The sequence below is a fragment of the Wyeomyia smithii genome, chromosome 2, assembly GCF_029784165.1.
Source record: "Wyeomyia smithii strain HCP4-BCI-WySm-NY-G18 chromosome 2, ASM2978416v1, whole genome shotgun sequence".
Taxonomy (NCBI): domain Eukaryota; kingdom Metazoa; phylum Arthropoda; class Insecta; order Diptera; family Culicidae; genus Wyeomyia; species Wyeomyia smithii.
In genome coordinates this window covers 242,383,215-242,402,476 of record NC_073695.1, presented here as the reverse complement: position 1 = coordinate 242,402,476, position 19,262 = coordinate 242,383,215, and the positions used below count along the sequence as shown (strand labels likewise).

The following is a 19,262-nucleotide window of genomic DNA, read 5'->3' as shown; positions in this document are numbered from 1 at the left end:
ATCAATGTGTTTGCCCAGCGACTGTACGTATTTTTATTTTCAGCCACCCCTGGAAATAAATTTTTGAAATATATTCAACAACATTCGAAAGAATATCGTTTATATCTGACGATATTATGCCTGTAGTATTTTTTTGTGCAAACAACATGTATTTGACAAGGCACAAGCATATCGTGCTTGTTGAAGAAGCAATAAAAATTTCTCGTAATGAGTCATAGTCAGAATTAACTCTATATCCTAAAAAACCAAATTCAATAATACTGACGTTATCATAATGAATGGTTTTGTCTAATTTAACTCTGGTTAAATCAAATCTATAATATGGATCTTACTTTCAAAATAATATGGAAGCCCTTGCAAAGGTTCATTAATTGGCAAACATAAGAAGATATTTTAAACAAAATTATTAACAAGTTCCAGCAAAAAATCGTTGCAATCCTCAATTACAATTTTGTTTTTTGCTTGACAATTTTTTTCTTTTGCCTACAACTACATTCGCTGCATTACGAAGACAGCTAATATACGTTTATACCATTGGTAAAGCTTAGAATAATCATATATCATCTAACAATTTTGAAATGTAAAAAGAGATTCTGAATGAATCTTAGCAAATTAACACAAAATTCACAAGCGCAGGCTCTTACTCTTCTATAAATGTATATATTTAGGAATTTACTCTTTCGATAATATCTACGATTATTAAGTGAATATCGAAGATAAAACTCAATAAATATCTGTTGCAAAAATTTAAAATTCTTGTTGTGTAATTTATGGTAATCATATTTATGAGATAAACTTTCAATCACCATCAACAGCAGCATTGCAGTTTTTTCTCGATTGCACACGTATAGAAATGTACGAACAAAAGTGTACCACTGCAATACGAATAGTACCGTTGCAGTACGAATGGAAGTGTACCGCTGAAATGTACGAATAAAAGAGTACCGCTGCAATCATAGACGACGAGAGACCTGCGGTTCTTTACTCCAATGGTACTGTTGCTTTTACCGGCATGTTTTCTTCCAAGACATCAGTTTTTATTACGTTCTGAAAGCAGGTTTAGAAGTTGTTTAAGAATGGGGACTGTTTCAAACTTTTTGGACACTTTTGCCTTCGAGACATCATATTAGTCTAAGCTCATGGAAGCAAACATAAATTGACCTATTGGGACGGGAGGACTCTGTCAATTTTTATTTCGATATTGTTACAGAGAATATCACAGGGAACGGATGGTGTCCATTCACGTCGTCTGTGCTAGGAATGCTCGCATGTAATTGGGTCATTGTTAGCGTAAATTTGTTATTGAAACTTTTCATCAATTTTACCGCTTAGCAATGAAACTAGCATATTAAAAAAAATGTTACACATTTTATCTATCCAAAAACATATTGGTTATTGTTATCCATCATGTGGTTATACTGTTATTACCGTTTGAAATCTGACGCAACATTTACCAGTTTTATTTCCAATTTTACAGGATGCATCCAGTATAGTAAACAAAGACGTAGTCCCACGTCAAAAAAAAAATTACATACGTAGAAACCGAACAAATACGTTTATCTAACCGTCGAGGCAAACCATCACTTTTCCGAAAAGTTTCGACCATATCATCTAACGACCAAAAAGAGGTGCGCCCTGAAGACCTTTTCAAGATAAAAACGAATAACTTTTTAAGCATGCGCAAAACTCTTGGTAAGACCCTTTTCAAATAAACTGTATCAGTTGAATTCCTTTCACAATTGGTTTACAGGTGTTATGAAAGGCTTGAACCGGGTTAAATTCGGGGATCAGGGTTAAATTCGAAAATAACATCAAATTGAAACTCTTATTCTCACCATCGCACCATCTGCGATGCAAGTTCGGGATGCACTTGCCAGTCATGATATCAGTTTGCTCACCCATATTTACCAATTTATTAAAGAAATAAATTATCGTATTTGAATCCTCTTCCCTTCTTCGCTTCTCTCTGTCCCTCCCTCCCTATACAGATCTTTAAGGATAATACTAATCTTTATCTTTCTTTCTCCATCTTTCATCTTAGGTTATGATTTCCAAGAGACAAGGACTCATTATCCCTCAATTTTATTACTTATTCATATAGATAGATCGTTTTACATATAGATAGATATAGATAGATGTACATATTAGTTTTAGGTTGAATTAATTTTGTATTTTTACATTGTATATTTAAAACGAAGATGAGTAGATGAGAGGGTTTTTATGCCTGTTTGAGGAGGAGCAGTCGGGATACAGGCTCTAGTCAAGTTGGCTTTTCCCTACTCCAAAAGATATTCGGCCCCGTTATGCTTCGCGGTTGGGCCTAAATAAATTTTAGATTACAAAAAAAAAATTAAACTCTCGACAATGAACACGCAGTTGGAAGATCTTTTCAGTTCTATCGAACTCCGGGAAGTGGTTGGAGGTGAAAATCGGTTATCTTATTTGAATATCAAGTAATTTCATTTTGCTTATAGCTGAAAACATAAACCTGGGTCAATATGCAAACACACCAGTAGTTTACTGCTAGTGATGGGAAACTTATCGATACTTATCGATAAGTGCTTGACATCGATATTATCGTTAATTTTTGACGTTAACGATAATTATCGATATTATAAGGGTGAGCACAAGTCAGTGCGGCTGGTTACTGGAGGAGACCCAAAAGAAGGAGACCTCACCTACCCTTCCCCAGGAGTTGTTGCCGCTGGGTATTTGTTGCTATTCGACAAGATTTAGCATTGTTGGGGGTAGTGTAAAGGTTCGCCCCGGATGTCACTGAGTTTCTGAGAAATGATGGTAACTAAAAAGGTATTTATAGTTTTTAGTTTCCTATGAACGAATGAATTCGACAACTCAGTACTGGAGAACTTTAAAAAAATATCCAAACTTTTCGCACCATCTCATAAAAAGCAATGACACGAAATTGTAATAAAATGCATTTGCTTTGGCTTGCCAACTCTTATAATATGATGGACATGCATAGCGGCAGTCTATTGGTAATTCTCTGGTAATTGTTTAGTTTAACTTGGAACTGTTTAAGTTTAAAGTATCTGTTACCCAACAAACAATTTTTAGTTCCACTAAAAATCCAAATCAACGAAATTGTTGCGCCAAAAAAAGTATCCTGATTTATACAGGGGGTGGAAAAAAATAATTGAGATAAAAAAAATTCTCTCAAATTTTAAATGGCCAGAACTTTACGAAAAATGAATCAATTTTGATAACCAGTTTCATTCCACTGGCAAACAGTATTATATTAGTATTACTTGGGAACTTGGTGTGACCATCCTACACCGAAAATGTTTCGGATTTCAAGAATGTGTGTCAAAGTGTACATTTTTGCAACGCATAGAACGTTTTAGGCAACTAAATTGTCTATCTAAAATACTTCATTTAAAAAAATCTGAGATCACCGATATTTTCTAAAATCATTTTTAGTTTTTAAAATTATAGTTTTTCAGAGCAGGATCTTAAACTCATTTTTTTATATTTTTGAAGTAGGCTGACCAGATTTTCTCGGGATAAAAACGGGACAAACGGGTTCAAAAAACGGTACACTTGTTAACATTTATTTTTGAATTTTTTTTCCAACCAAAGCATGCAAACAATTGGGACTGCTTCGATGAACTTACCCCATCCTGAAGAGTGCAATTTTCAGCAATGAGTTCCTGAAATTTGTCACATGATGATCGGAATTTTGACTAACAATTATCATGGTCTCAACTTTCAATCTGACCTTTTTAAATGTTAATCCAGATAAAATTTCAAACGCAAGTTTGCAAAGTTGCTTGGTTTAATAAGACCTACACACCCAAAATGTTCGATTGAATTCTGCTAGAGTGCTGCAAGCTCAAAGAAAATTAGTACCCAACAGGGAAAAAACCGCCAAAGTCAACACCCATACTTAATAAATTCATACCTCGATGATTCCTTGGCGAATTTTCAAACTTTGGCTACCAATGAACCTGAAATAAATTTTGATGTATTGACAACATATAAACCTATGAGAAACAGAATGTCAGAAAAAGTTCTACGCGTTGCAAAAATGTACACTTTGGCACACACTCCGGAAATCTGAAACATTTCCAGTGACCCTTGGTCACGTCCAGTTCTCAAGTTATACTAGGGTTCTAGGACAGTTTTCCAGTAAAATGAAACCTGTTTTGTCTGAATTGATTAATTTTTCGTGAAGTTTTGGCCATTTAAAAATTGACAGAATTTTGCTTGCTTCAATTATTTCCCTTATTACACAACCTTCAAAATGAACTTCGGCTTGAAACTACTCCGTAGAAAGCACTCCCGGCGTAAAACTCAAAGACTTTCCAAAACAAACTGTTTAACTCTGCGGTAGTTTGAATTATCATTCGCAGTATCGTAAGATTTGTCATTCAAGGCCTTAACACAATGGATACGTTGCGGCTGTGCACTGGCGTAGCGTGGTGGGGGCGGCGGGGGCGGCGGGGGCGGTCCGCCCCGGGTGTCACCCTTCAGGGGGTGACACCCATGAGGAAAATTTTCATACGTGTCACATTCAAAAGGGTGATATCCGTGAGATTAACTATCAATTAGGTGGAGGTCACTGTGAAATCCCGAAAATTATATAAATTTACTTTTAAGAAAATAATCGCAACCATTTTTTCAAAAATCGGTAGATTTAGTTAAATCGAAAACGAACGTGATATCTCTCACAGTTTTGGGTAACAAAATGATTTCACTGCAACCTGGCGGGGGTGACACCCATGGGAAATGGGGGGTGCCAAATTTTCCGCCCCGGGTGTCACCCGGTTACGCTACGCCACTGCGGCTGCGTTTGCGGCAATTCGACAGTTAGGCCATACATTTACTGTCAAATTGACGTCAACGCAACGCAAACGTATCCAATCTGTTTGGGCCGTAACTATAACCGCAATAACGTTTGCGGTAAAAAAAAATGGACAAAAATTGCCGATTTCATGGGTTTCAAAATGGCGTCAAAAACAGACATCGTGCGGCACTTTGTGGACACCGGGTATGCTGGTTCTGGCATCTACAACATTTTGACACTATTGGACAATGATCAGAGCATCGAAAGAAAACCCGGTTCTGGTCGGCCAACGACCCTGAGTGACAAGAAGCTTGCTGATAACCAAAAGGATGCTGAAGAGGAAGACCGAGGGAAAAGTGGCTAAATCGCTGCGTGCACTTGGCCGAGAGGTTGATGCATGCTCTAAAACAGTGAAAAAGTATCTGGAGAACATGGACATGCATACAAGAAGCTGCAGTCCCGACCACTGGTCTCGGAGCTGCAGGCAATGACGCAGCGACAGCGGTTGAATAAGATGGTCAAGTCGATTTTCGCGGCGAATCGCGACGTGGCAGTAGTGATGGACGACTAGACCTGTCTCACCCTGGATGGCAACGACTAGCAGGGTTCTTCGTATTTTACCTCCCCCACGAAGGAAGTGAGCACCGAGGTAAAGTTTATTTCACAGACCAAGTTCCCCAAGAAGGTGCGGCTGTGGCTGACAATCAGCGAGAAAGGGATGTCCAAGTTACTCTTCTTTCGCTCCGGGCTGGCCGTGAACGGGGAAATTTATAGTACGAAGTGCCTGACAGACGTTGCGTCGTTCATCACGAAATACCATAAGCGCGAAGACACGGTGTTCTGGCCAGATTTGACGTCGGCCAACTACTCGAAGCGATCGTAGGAGGAGATGGAGCGGCTGAATATCGATGTGGTACCGAAGTCGGCGAGTCCGCCCAATGTCACCCACCTGCTTCCCATCGAGAATTTCTGGGACTTGAAGCGCAAGATCTATTCCAACAATTTTGTCGCGAAAACGGAGGAGGAATTAAATAAAAAAAAAAACGAAGAAAGAGCTTAAAAACATGGCTACACGCATGTTTTCGTCCGCCATGGCAAATGTTACGGTTACTGCCGGAAGGCCGCACGCAAGGACGTAATATTTTTTTGCGAGGAAGCTAACATGATAACCTTGCATGGGAAATTCATCCAACTTATTTATCTGTCATAGTTTTTTTTTCATCACCATCTGAAATAGTTTTTATTCATCATCTGAAAAAAATTTTTTTTACTGCAAACCTTAGCTGTCAAATTATCGATACTTATCGATAATATCGATAAAACCCCCGGAATTATCGATTGTTATCGATGTACTTTTTGGGCGATATTTCCCATCACTATTTACTGCAAGAATGTTTTGAGCCTCATTGAACGGATCAAATATTCCAGACAGGACACAGAGGGACATGACCAAGTCGTAAAGCTTGGATTTGATGGTGAAGTAGGTTCTTGAAGCTAACTCTCTCTGTATTATCAAGTCTTTCTGAACAATCTTCCAATTCATTCAAAGACAGTGGGGTAAAGCGTTTACATATCATTGCATTAGCACCATCCCTACCGGAAAATACGAATATATTTCGTTGATTTGAAAAAAATTATTACAATTGACGAACTTGAAATAAATTGTCGCTGGTGATTTAAAAATCATAAATATTATCGTGGGTATAATGGCACACTCATCGTCGTATCCTTGTCCATACTGTGAAGTGGAAAAGAAGAACCTGCAAACGTTAAGCGGTATACCCAGAACAATTGGTAAAATTAGGGACCGTAGCTCGTACGTAGCTAAATCGCCCGCTTGTTGTATTCATCCACCGTTGATCAGTGGAAAAGATGAAGAACTGATCTTGAAAATATGCCCTCCTCCGCCACTACACTTTACCCTTGGTTAATGCTGTATTTCAAGCAGTAGAAAAATAATGTCCAGATTGGGCAGACTTGTGGGCACATAAAGCACACGTGCGCCGTCAGCAACGAGCCAATTGGTTTACCGGACCTATCGTTCTTCAAGATAACGAGGATCTAGTTAGGTACTTCAATGTAGGTTCGGAATATATTTAAAAACTTTTTCATTTATTTAAATTACCGTTTTAGGTCCTAAAGCATTTCGAAAAAATATATACGAGGTGCTTCTCAGTTGAATTGCTAGCTGGTTTTGAAGATGCTTTGGATAAGTTCATCGAATGCTGGGAAGAACTAAATCTTCCAAAATCATCCAAATATCACATTACAAAATTCCACGTAAAGGAATTTTGCAATGCAACTGGCAGAGGTTTGGGATTCCATAACGAGCAGGCGTCAGAATCTGTCCACAGTGATTTTGCTCTTACTTGGGAGCGATACAAAACTGTATCAACATCAATGACCTACAAATCGCAGTTGTTGATTATAAAAGCGGACACTTATAGTTGTTTTATATTTTATTTCTTATTTCATTTTTATTGCATAGTTAAATATAAGTAGATTTTAACATATGTATGGTAAATATACAAGTAAAATAATATCATAAACGCGAAAAAGTATATACATTTGGAAATTGGAATGAAAAAGAAGAAAAAAATATGCACCTCTCATAACCCAACATTCAAGCATTATGTTATGTTACACTGACTTAAATCATAACGTTTGAGCACCATGACATTTTATCTAGTGAAAAATAATTGAAAATGGTTTACGCCATCAAAATATAACGAATTGAATCTGTTATATCTAACGTTTTTTAAATAACGATCTGAGGAGCACCGTAGAAGAAGTTACACCTTTTTAAAAACTTGATTATGTTTTAGTAATATAAAAATTGCCTTTTGGGAAGCGAAACATCTATTCTTACAAAGTTTCATTGATGTCTGAGAGGCTAAGACTAATTACTGGTGGAGTTTTTATGAATTTTCTAAGGATATCTGACATTTTGACATAAAATAGACATAACTCAAAAATGCTACCAACGATTTTTTTGAAAATTTACCCAGAGATGAAGAGATGAAGAACATCATAACAAGCAAACTGGCATTTGCCGTTTTCATGGTACTTTTTTTCATGGGCGCAACTACGGGGGGGCTAAGGGGGGCTACAGCCCCCCCTAGCAAGTTTTAAGCCCCCCCCCCCTAGAATTTCCCAGAGAATAATTGTAGTCAATATTAATACATCCCATACTTCCTATCAGAGCATCAAAATCAACACAAATTGAGAAGTCATCATTCATTGGCTGAGAACTAGTACTGTGCCCAGGATCGATTCTCAAACCTAGCTCTCTTACTTACCTTACTAATAAGACGAGTGCCGTGGTGGCTCGTGCTGTATCAAGGAGTTGTTGCCATGCTGCTCGGTTTTGGGCTGTGTTTCGCCAGTTCCTCAGACGTCTCACCACCCGCAAGTCTCCTTCGATCTGGTCGAGCCATCTCGCACGCTGCGCCCCCTAGTCCACAGGGTTGCTGAAGAGAAGTGATTTCACAGGATCATCGTCCGGCATCCTTACGACGCGTATGGCCCACCGCAACCTATTGACTATCGCCAGCTGTGCAACGGGGTTCTCTCCAAGCAGCGCGTGCAGCTCATGGTTCATGCACTGTCGCCATTATCCGTCGTCTGTCTGTACTCCACAATAGATAGTCCGCATCACCTTCTGTTCGAAAACTCCAAGAGCGTTAAGGCCAGAAGCGTTGATGTATCGATTCCGTAGAGAACTACCGGCCGTATCGGCTACATCGTCAACTTTTTACTTCGTCGCACTAGACTCGATCGAAGTGGTCATGCCAATATCCCCACCACAATTGGTGCGTACGTTTGTATGTCTGAGGAAAAAGAGCCGTCGATGAGAACATGGTCAATTTGGTTTGTTCGTTGGTCAGGTGATCTCCAGGTGGTTTCGTGGATGTCTTTTTGGGGAAAGCAGGTTCTTCGGACAGGCTGTGCGGGCTAATCACCGGCTTATATATGTTTTCCCTACCGACCTGAGCGTTCATGTCCCCAATGACGATCTTGATGTCTCTACGCGAGCAGCTATCGTAGAGTTTCCCCAGCTGTGCGTGGAACGTTTCTTTCTCTATATCGGAATGTCCTTCGAGAGGGCAGTAGGCATTGAGGATGGTGTAGTTGTAGAACCGGTCTTTTATTCTCAACAAACACAACGTGTCGCTGAGCGTCTGTCACTTGATCGCACGACTGTGCATCCTGCCCAGCACTATAAAACCGGTACCCAGCTCATTGTTTGTGCCGCCGCTCTGGTAAAATTGTGCCCTGCGGCCACAAATTCGCCGTACTTTCTTTCATTTTCGGTAAAGCTCCTGGAGCGCAACGATGCCGAACTGGTGAAGTTCTAGCTGATCCAGCAGGATCCGGTCGGCATCCGAGGCGTTAAGCGATCTACTGATACATGTACCGTGCTTCTAATCATCGGCCTTATTTCGTCACTAGATCATTGCGGGTAATTCCGGTTCGTTTTCAATTCTTGATTGTTCGTAGTATGTTTATTTTAGCATGCTGCTTTACTAGGGCTGCGGTACCTAGTCTCGCGACGGGGCCGCTGTCTTGGGTGTAGAGGCGAGACACCGCATTTCATAGTTCACCATCCACTTCGGGTCAGTCGCTGTTCGAGCCACCCCCATCCTGGAAAACACGCTCAGACGAGCTGCTCTCCAAGGAGAACAACTACCGCTTCCCTGTCAGTATACGACCAAGTTCCCACCGGATCCTCAATCTTCTCATGGTTGCTCGTATTCCAGTCGGTTCCACGTGGAGTTAAGAATATGGCATTATGGCTTGGACCACACTGGGATCTATTTTATGCCGACTAGCACGGGTGTGCTGCTAGTACGCACTGCCCAGCCGTTTACCAAACCTAGTTCGCCTCAATATCGAATCAGTGTCAGCTGAAAGAGATGGTCAAGATATTCAATACATCTTCGGAGATTTATTCTCGATTGAAGTGATTTTGTCTTCTGCTACGACACTATTTTATGTGTTTTGAAATAGGCGTATTGTAACTTTTTTCCCTATTGTTTTTTAAATGAAGTGTATGAAAACTAGCCCCCCCTAGAAATTTTCCTTAGTTGCGCCCATGCTTTTTTTTTGATAATAACGTTCTCACATACTTCGCCGAAGATAGTCCTAAGCACACGTCGTTCGAAAACGGCCAGTGCTTGCAAGTCCTCCTCGAGCATTGTCCATGTCTCGTGCCCGGAGAGGACTACTGGTCGTACAAGCGTCTTGTACATGGTGCACTTGGTACAGGGCGAAGTTAAGCAGGCCTCAAAGTCTTGTGTAGTGCATATTAGGCACGACTTCCAGCTACAATACGTCTGCGAATATCTCTGCTGCAGTTGTTGTCTGACGTTACCAAAGAACCGAGGTATACAAATTCGTCAACCACCTCGAACTCGTCTCCGTCAATTATTACCAGGGTGGCGACTACCGCGAAAAACCAGAAGAAACAGGGACAGGCCCGGATTTGAAGAGGGGGGGGGGGCAAAGGGCGTAAATGCCCCGGCCACCCGATTCAAGGGGCCCCCCTAGTCCTGGGGCGAGCTTTTTTTTGCTCGTCACCTTCCAGAACGTTACCTCTAGATGTTTCAAGAAATGAGGGCCTCACAGACAAATTTGCCCCGGGCTTGCCAGTGTCTAAATCCGGCCCTGATCAGGGAATATCAGGGATTTCATTTTACGATCAGAGAAATCAGGGAATATAAGGGAATTTAAAAAGCCATCAGGGAAAATTTTGAAGGCTTGGGATTTTCACGGAGTTAGTTTTGAATTGGGTTTATTTCAATGCTTTTGATGTGGACGATCATCAGCAACCCTACAGCAACCCTCGATAATAATTTGTTCCAGGTAGAAGAATTTTCCTGGAAAGTAATTTTCTAGAAGAACGCATACATTTTAGCATAGGTTTCATTTATCCCCATCACCGAGGAATGACAGGGTTGTCCTCGATAAATGACCTTCAAACTCTTCTTACTCAGCAACATGCACAATTTGCATAAGCTCTATTGTAAATTTAAGGTCGATTTGTTCTCCAACCGTTTTAAATAGTTCCATCGTTGAAAATTTAAAGTGCTAAACTGCAAATATAGTTTAAATTACAGTCAAATTCCCGCGTGAATGGATTAGAGCATTGTAGCGCTGATGATGTACCTTCTACAGGGCTAACCGTTATAGACAATGCAACTGTAGTGACTTTTGTGACCAAGATGTCAAGAAATAGTGATTAAATTTTTTGAAAAGTATTCAAATAGGTACTAACAAGTCATCAAGTAGTGCGCGAATTTTATGCTAATTACAACGCTTTTTTTTATAAAAACCAGTGGTTAGACCAGATTTTTTTCTTCGGTTTCTTGCAATTGCTTCCAAACTATTAACGCACCTTCTAAGACCGCCTGAGCAAGCTTCACTATCGCCATTGTCATATTCCAGTAATTAAAAATGGTGATTACTTCCTTGAAACCAATTAACAGAAAACTCAAAAACTTGCTCAGTAGTTTGAGTGTGTTCATAACTCATAATATAGTGAGTGAGTAGTTAGTTAATGTTATCAAATTTCTACCCCGGAGTTTTACCAGCAGAATTAATTGAAACTAACTTAAATGAGATTAAATCTATCATTCAAATTTTCAAAAGTATAAAAGCACCTCATCACGATGGGATTTTAAACATTTTAAATAAAGTTCTTGAGGAATCCTCAGGATTTTTTTTCAAAATGAATATTTCGCCAAATTATTGAAAAATGCTAAAAAGACTCAAATTTTAAAGCCGGATAAGAAACGTGTCTCAAAGTAGTTAGTTGATAACACTGTTCCTGTAACTTTTGGTGCCTCTAGACGTTTCGGAAATGCCTCAAGTGTTCAGACTTCAATAAAATTTTCCCGTAAAAATACGGAAAAACAACGAACACGGCGAACAATTACTCTGCGGTCTTTTGACGCGCTTCTGCATTTACCAGGGGCACCAAAATGAACAGGTTAAGAAGCTATAGTATTTCTAGGGTACTTATTTGAGCTTTTTTCACTTTTGTCGACCAGTGTAATTTTCATCTTCAATTTTATCAAACTGGACGTGTTTCTCAACAAAAAAAAATATTTTTGTTCAAGATTCAAGTTTTGCAAAAGCGAAGCCAAACTGTTCAACTACTGGTGGGAATTTTAGCAGGAATCAGTTTAAGTCTGATCCTTTTTAGTTTTGACTTTTGAGATTTAGGTGAAAAAACCTACGATAGTCGTAAATTAAATCAGTTTAAAATGAATTTTAACAGTCAGGGAAAAATTTTTAAACATCAGGGAATATCAGGGAATTTATTTTTGAAAATTGAGTCGTCACTCTGATTACGCTACTTGACGTATTCACTTTCAATCCAACCTTTTCTGTTTCACGTTTCAGTTTGGTGTACTGTTCAGCAACCGCCTGGAGCGTCCTTTCGACAAAGCGAAGCAGATAAACTGGCTGGATAAATGATAATCATTCTTTATTGCGAAAGTTTCTTATGGAACGTATGTTTCAATCAAACAACGTTCAATTGTCCTAATTGTCTAGAATGTCTCACTTTATGACACAACACACAAGTGCAAGTCAGTCTTTTTACCCTAGTATGGCATTCGGAAGAACAAGCTCAAGGTGATCTAGATTAAATACTGGCACGCCAAAAACTTCTGTGAATTGCAATGCGCTTGAAATCATGGAAACTTCGGTTCCACTTTTTCGATTCAGACAATATAAGTTTTTATAAAATCATTCCTAAGAGTATTTTACATACGAACAAAATCACGTTTGTTGCTCTTCGTTTTACAAAACCCTCAAGTATGAGCACCGTTTTGTGAATTTTGAACCTCTTATTGTAAATAGCACTCAGAAGTAATCATTTTCGTTTGGTTTTATGAGCAATAGGTATAACCATATCTCAGACAGACAGACGTGCCTCGATGACGAAATTTCTACGCGCATTTTGCCTAATGACTGGAAAAATTGCTATTAGTTACCTTGTTTTTATATTATTTTAACTTTCTAGTAGTTACTTTTACAACAGACAAACAGACGTGCCACTTGAAGACGATTTTATAGACTAGAAAAATAACGATAATTTAAAAATTTTGCTTAGTGGGCAATAATGCCGCTAGTGTCGCTAGAAGCAATCGTGCTTTTTCAACAGTGCGTCTTGAACTGTCCTACAGATCAGACGTTTTTTCGGTTGCTTGTGGACTGGTCTTTGACTGCCTATAGCTTCAAAGTTTGTGTTTTGTCAGTGTGTCTTTTAAAGACTACCTGAAAGTTATTTCCCATCAGTCTTTCTCAAGACTACCTACTTTTGAATTTAACATTTGTTTTAACTTTTTTCGTATCACCTGAAATGGCTGGACGGAAAAAGAAACCTCGCATCGCTGCGGGGAGGAAAAGAGAGGCATCTCTTTCTGACACATCGAGTGTCTGTAGTGACAATCCTTTTGATATTTTGCCTGAGCAAGAAGCTGGTGAAATGGAAGTTACCAATAATGAAACTATACAAAATATAAAATCTTTAAAAAAGGAGAAAGTTCCACCTATTGTTGTAACTATTTCTTCTGAATTTAATATGTTCAAAAAGGAACTTTCAACGTTTGTTTCTGACGTTAAAGTTACCTATCAAATTGGCCGTAGAGGTGAATGCCGCTTATTAGCCGACTCAGTAAAGGGTCGAGATCGTCTTGTTCAGTATTTAACCGACAAGATGTACAAATTTTTTACATATGACACCAAGAACGCCAAGCCGTTCAAGGTTGTCTTGAAAGGTCTCACCAACGATCAAACCGTTGATGAGATCAAACTTACTTTAACAGAATTACTTGGCATAGCCCCTACCCAAGTAATTCTAATGAAACAAAAATCACGAGGCGAAAACAGTCAGCGAACTGGAATTTCCCTTGTAAATTATTTAATTCATTTTAACCGCAGTGAGGTTAATACCTTAAAATTTTTTGAAAAAGCACATGCTTTATATAACGTGCGTGTAAAATGGGAATTATATCGAAAGTTTGGCGGAGGTGAAAAGCATATCACCCAATGCCGTATTTGCCAACGTTATGGCCATGGTTCAAAGTTCTGTAACATGGACCAAAAATGCCTCATTTGTGGAGACTCTTCTCACACAAAGGACACATGTCCTGTGAAAGAGAGTAAAAATTTTCGCTGTGCGAATTGTAACGGCAACCATATGTCGAATTTTTATCAATGCCCAGTCCGTTTAGCAATTGTTAAGGCAAGGCAAGGTAAACAAAATTCAATTTCTCAATTAAAACCAACTTCAAAACAAAATTCTCCAAGCGTACCAGTGACGCATAGTTTACCTACTCCTTTGCATACCCGTTTAACTTATGCACAGGTTACAGGTAGTTCGAACATTATACCGCCTAGTGTTGGTAGTTCGAAAATGACCGTTAATATGGGTAAGCAAAACACGCTAGAAAATAATTGTACACCTATTACTCCAGCTAATATTGCTGCCGAAAATATTTTTTCTAATGTCAACTGCCTGGGGCCTATTACGGCAGGTAAACTTTCTTTTTTGCAACAGGCAATGTTCGATCTTATGAACGCCATGTTGCAGGCAAAATCAATGTTTGAAGCCATTCAAATAGGCACAAATTTTACTATTAAAATTGTTTCTAATTTAAAATTTAGCAATGATTTTAAATAAAACAATTAAAATATTAAATTGGAATGCTCGCTCATTGAAGGCCAATGAGAATGAGCTTTTTAATTTTTTAACAGTAAATAATGTGCATATTGCAATTATTACTGAAACATTTTTGAAACCTAACATAAAATTAAAATATGATCCCAATTACGTGGTTCATAGATATGATAGGATTCAGGGATCCGGCGGTGGAGTTGCAATTGTTATTCATCGCCGAATCAAACATCGTGCTCTTCCCCATCTTGAGACGAAAGTTATTGAAACTTTGGGAATTGAAGTTCAAACTGAACTTGGGATTTTATTTATTGCCGCAGCATATTTACCATTTCAATGCACACGCGAGCTCAGAAATTATTTTAAAGGTGATTTACAAAAACTCACCAGAAATCGTTCGAAATTTTTCATAATCGGCGATTTTAACGCTAAACATCGTTCATGGAATAATTCTCAAAGTAATTCCAATGGCAAAATTTTATTCAATGATTGTTCTTCAGGATACTATTCTATTTTGTCTCCGAATAGTCCTACATGCTTTTCTTCTGTAAGAAACCCTTCAACAATTGATTTGGTGCTGACAGATCAAAGTCATGTATGTAGTGATTTGATCACACATGCTGACTTTGATTCTGACCATCTTCCAATAACTTTTTCTTTATCACATGAATCAGTTTTAAACCCTATGAGCTCTGTTTTTAATTATAACAAAGCTAATTGGGAAAGATACAAAAATTATATTGAGAGAAATTTCAATAATGAGCTTGATTTGCAAAACGAAGTGAATATTGATTCCGCTTTGGAAGCATTAAAATGTGCAATTGTTGATGCCAGGAATTATTCTGTTCCAAAGGCTCAAGTGAAATTTGATTCACCAATAATTGACGAAAATCTTCAACTTCTAATTCGTTTGAAAAATGTCCGCAGACGTCAATATCAACGTTCTCGTGACCCTGTTTTTAAAACTATTTATAAAGATTTACAGAAAGAGATTAAACATAGATTTACTCTTCTGAGAAATCAAAATTTTGAGACTAAAGTTGAAAAATTTAAACCATATTCAAAACCTTTTTGGAAGCTGTCGAAGATTCTTAAGATACCTTCAAAGCCTATTCCAGTTTTAAAAGATGGTGAACGTTTTCTTGTATCCAATGAACAAAAGGCTCAAAGACTTGCTCAGCAGTTTGAGAGTGTTCATAACTCAAATTTGAATTTTGTGAGTCCAATTGAAAATGAAGTCACACGTCAATTTGATTTAATTTCTTCCCAGAATTTTTTACCTGCAGAAATAATTGAAACTAACTTGAATGAGATTGAATCAATTATTTAAAATTTCAAAAATATGAAAGCACCTGGTGACGATGGAATCTTTAATATATTAATCAAACATCTCCCTGAGAGCACAATGGAATTTTTAGTGAAAATTTTCAATTGCTGCTTCAAAATTACATATTTTCCCAAATTATGGAAAAATGCAAAAATTACTCCCATTTTAAAACCGGATAAGAACCCAGCTGAAGTTTCAAGTTATCGACCAATCAGTTTGCTTTCTTCAATAAGTAAACTGTTTGAGAGAGTTATTCTTAACAGAATGATGTCACACATCAACGAAAATTCAATTTTTGCAAATGAACAGTTTGGATTTCGCCATGGGCATTCCACAACTCATCAATTGCTCAGAGTTACTAATATGATACGAGCTAACAAATCTGAAGGTTATTCCACTGGAGCTGCTCTTTTAGACATAGAAAAAGCATTCGACAGTGTTTGGCATAAAGGTTTGATTGCGAAATTGCAAACTTTTAATTTTCCAATTTTCCTAATCAAAATTTTAAAAAATTATCTTACTGATCGAACTCTGCAGGTTGTCTATCAGAATTCAAAATCTGATAGATTTCCTGTCAGAGCAGGTGTACCTCAAGGTTCAGTCTTGGGTCCAGTCCTGTACAACATATTCACTTCAGATCTTCCTGATTTGCCTCCAGGATGCACAAAGTCATTGTTCTGCGATGACACAAGCATTTCCGTAAAAGGAAAAAGTCTTCGTGTCATATGCAGTCGATTGCAGAAAAGTTTAGATATTTTTTCTTCCTACTTGCAAAAGTGGAAAATCTCTCCCAATGCTTCTAAAACTCAAATGATAATTTTTCCGCATAAGCCTAGGGCTTCTTTCCTCAAGCCAAACAATAATCACGTTGTCAAGATGAATGGGGTTATTTTAAGTTGGTCCGACAAGGTTAAGTACTTGGGACTAATTTATGATAAAAAACTTATTTTCAAAGAGCACATTGAGAGTATACAAGCCAAGTGCATCAAATATACGAGATGTTTATATCCTCTCATTAACAAGAATTCTAAACTTTGTTTAAACAACAAACTTTTGATTTACAAACAAATTTTTAGACCAGCAATGCTTTATGCTGTACCGATCTGGTCAAGTTGCTGTTCAACAAGGAAGAAAACGCTCCAAAGGATTCAGAATAAAATTCTGAAAATGATTTTGAAGCGTCCTCCTTGGTTTGGTACACTCGAATTACATAGATTTACTGGTGTTGAACCATTAGAAGCTATGTCAAATAAAATTATTAACAATTTTCGACAAAAATCGTTGCAATCCTCAATTGCTACGATAAGCTCTCTTTATAGCCAATAAGTTAGCAATTAAGTTAGTTGTAAGTTTACTTCCCCTTTTCTGACAAGTAGGTTTAAATCCCTACGAATGATAAGTCCTAATTGCGAAAGCAAACAAATCCTAACAATTAAAATTACAAATTTCTAACAGTGTTGAGAAGTCACCATTTGTGATTGGACACACATACTCATTATTTACTAATATTTATCATAAATACTTAAGCTACTAACAAATCCCCCCTTAAAAAAAAAAAAAAAAAAAAAATCGTGCTTTTTTATTATCAAAGAGAAAAACCATCAGTAATGCCGCTTGTGTTGATTTAAGCAAGCGTGTATACCCATTAGCAAAGACAAAAACCGTTTTACGAAAACACGTTAGTAGGCAATAAGCTCACATCACATGAGTTTATCGTTTCGAATAAGGACGAATATTTTTCAGCATTTTTGTTCGAAGAGGCACGTCTGTTTATCTGTGCTTTTACTATATGCCAGCGGTTCTCAACCTGGGGTACGCGTATCCCTGGCGGTACGCGTCTTTCAGGGGGTACGTGAAAGAAAAATCAGTGATGGCGGACAAAGCCATTTTTCTTTATAATTATTTTGTTGTTCAATTTTGATCTTAAAGCATGACTGTAGCAATCAAATAAACCATAGTTCAATTTGCAACCTTAACTAGACTACCACAACAAGATTTACCACTACTCTCTCCCACTCTGCGAGAACATTTCAAACCAGGGGGTACAATCGATATGAAAAATATCGCCAAGGGGTACGCGGGAGAAAAAAGGTCGAGAAGCGCTGCTATATGCAATCTATTTTTATCAAGAAACTTGATTTTCTTGACCAGCTCCGTTGACTCAAGTACAGTAGTACAGCAAAATCAAGTTTTTTGATAAAAATAGATTGAATATAGTAAAAGTAAGCACAAGAAAGTTAGAATAATATAAAAACAGAGTAACTAATAGCAGTTTTTTCGGTCATTAAGCAAAATGCTCGTTGAAATTTCGATTTAACTACCACTAACACTACAGCACCATCTCTTAGAGTTGTACATTGTTTTGGGTGTCCCATTTCATCGACCAGAAAAATAACGGTAATTTTGAAATTTTGCTTAGTGGGCAATAATTCCGCTAATGTCGCTATAAGCAAGCGTGCACGATTATTATCAAAGACAAAAACCATCAGTAATGCCGCTGGTGTTAAATTAAGCAAACGCGCACACCCATTAACAAAGACAAAAACCGTTTTACGAAAAGAAGTTAGTAGGCGATAAGCTCACATGATGGCGCACGAGTGTAACGGTTCGAATGAGGACGAAGATTTTTCAAGATTTTTCTTCGAAGAGACACGTCTGGTTTGTCTGTGGCCATATAATTGGTTTCGTGCAGCAACTCTAAATGTTGAACAAGGATTGGATACCTCAAGCTTCAAAATTAAAAAGTAGGAGGGTGGTATCGAAATAACGACCGCGAAGTTGACGTAATACAACGATAGTTTTATATTTCATCCTGAGACTACAGATTCTGTTTGATTTGAGCACGTTTCACTTTTGGCACGGTTTGATTATGGCACACATGTACCAAAAAAACGAGCGAATATGTTTAAATGAAATGTTTCAGTTTTCTTGTTTTTTTTTAAACCAATTTAAGCTTAACATCATCCAAAAGAAAGGTATTTTGGTTTTTATGTTGCCGTAGCGGATGACCAGAATAGGTAAACGGTTCCGGAGACATTTTCCGGTCATATAATGATCGTGATCACTACCAGGATTACGGATATTTTGTGCCGAAGCTTCAGTTAGGTGAACCGAGATTTACGGAAAAATGTGACAGCGGTCATTATTTTTTTAACCGAGCACTCAGTGGTGCCGTTCTCGGCAAAAAATACCGAGACCAGGCAGTAGATTTTAAGTGTGTAACAAAAATTTCTATGAATTTTCAAACCGTAGCAGAACCACGTGTTTTGGAACGGCCTTTTAGAAAAGAGAACAGTTGTGTTTGGTGTTCAAGAGAGAATAATCAAGTTTGATTTTTCCAAAGACCAACTGCTATCTTGTGTAATTCCTATATGTTTTTGATAATGCCGGTAATAAGAGCTCGTTCAGCTTTTGTTCCTTATTAAAACACTGATCTGCGCACT

General features: G+C 38.0%; 1 long non-coding RNA gene across 4 annotated transcripts in view; it reads left to right on the top strand.

The window, feature by feature from the left end:
• The window catches only part of LOC129720791 (uncharacterized), a 30,440-nt gene that overhangs the window by 9,784 nt on the left and 1,394 nt on the right, over positions 1 to 19,262 (top strand). Inside the window, exons 3-4 of one of the 4 annotated variants that reach the window (XR_008727283.1) lie at positions 1,478 to 1,692; positions 12,212 to 12,445. The exons of 1 other annotated variant lie outside the window; for it this stretch is intronic. This is a non-coding gene — a long non-coding RNA (uncharacterized LOC129720791). The remainder of the gene's footprint in view (positions 1 to 1,477; positions 1,693 to 12,211; positions 12,446 to 19,262) is intronic. 2 more of the 4 variants (XR_008727284.1, XR_008727282.1) reach the window with 2 other exon arrangements.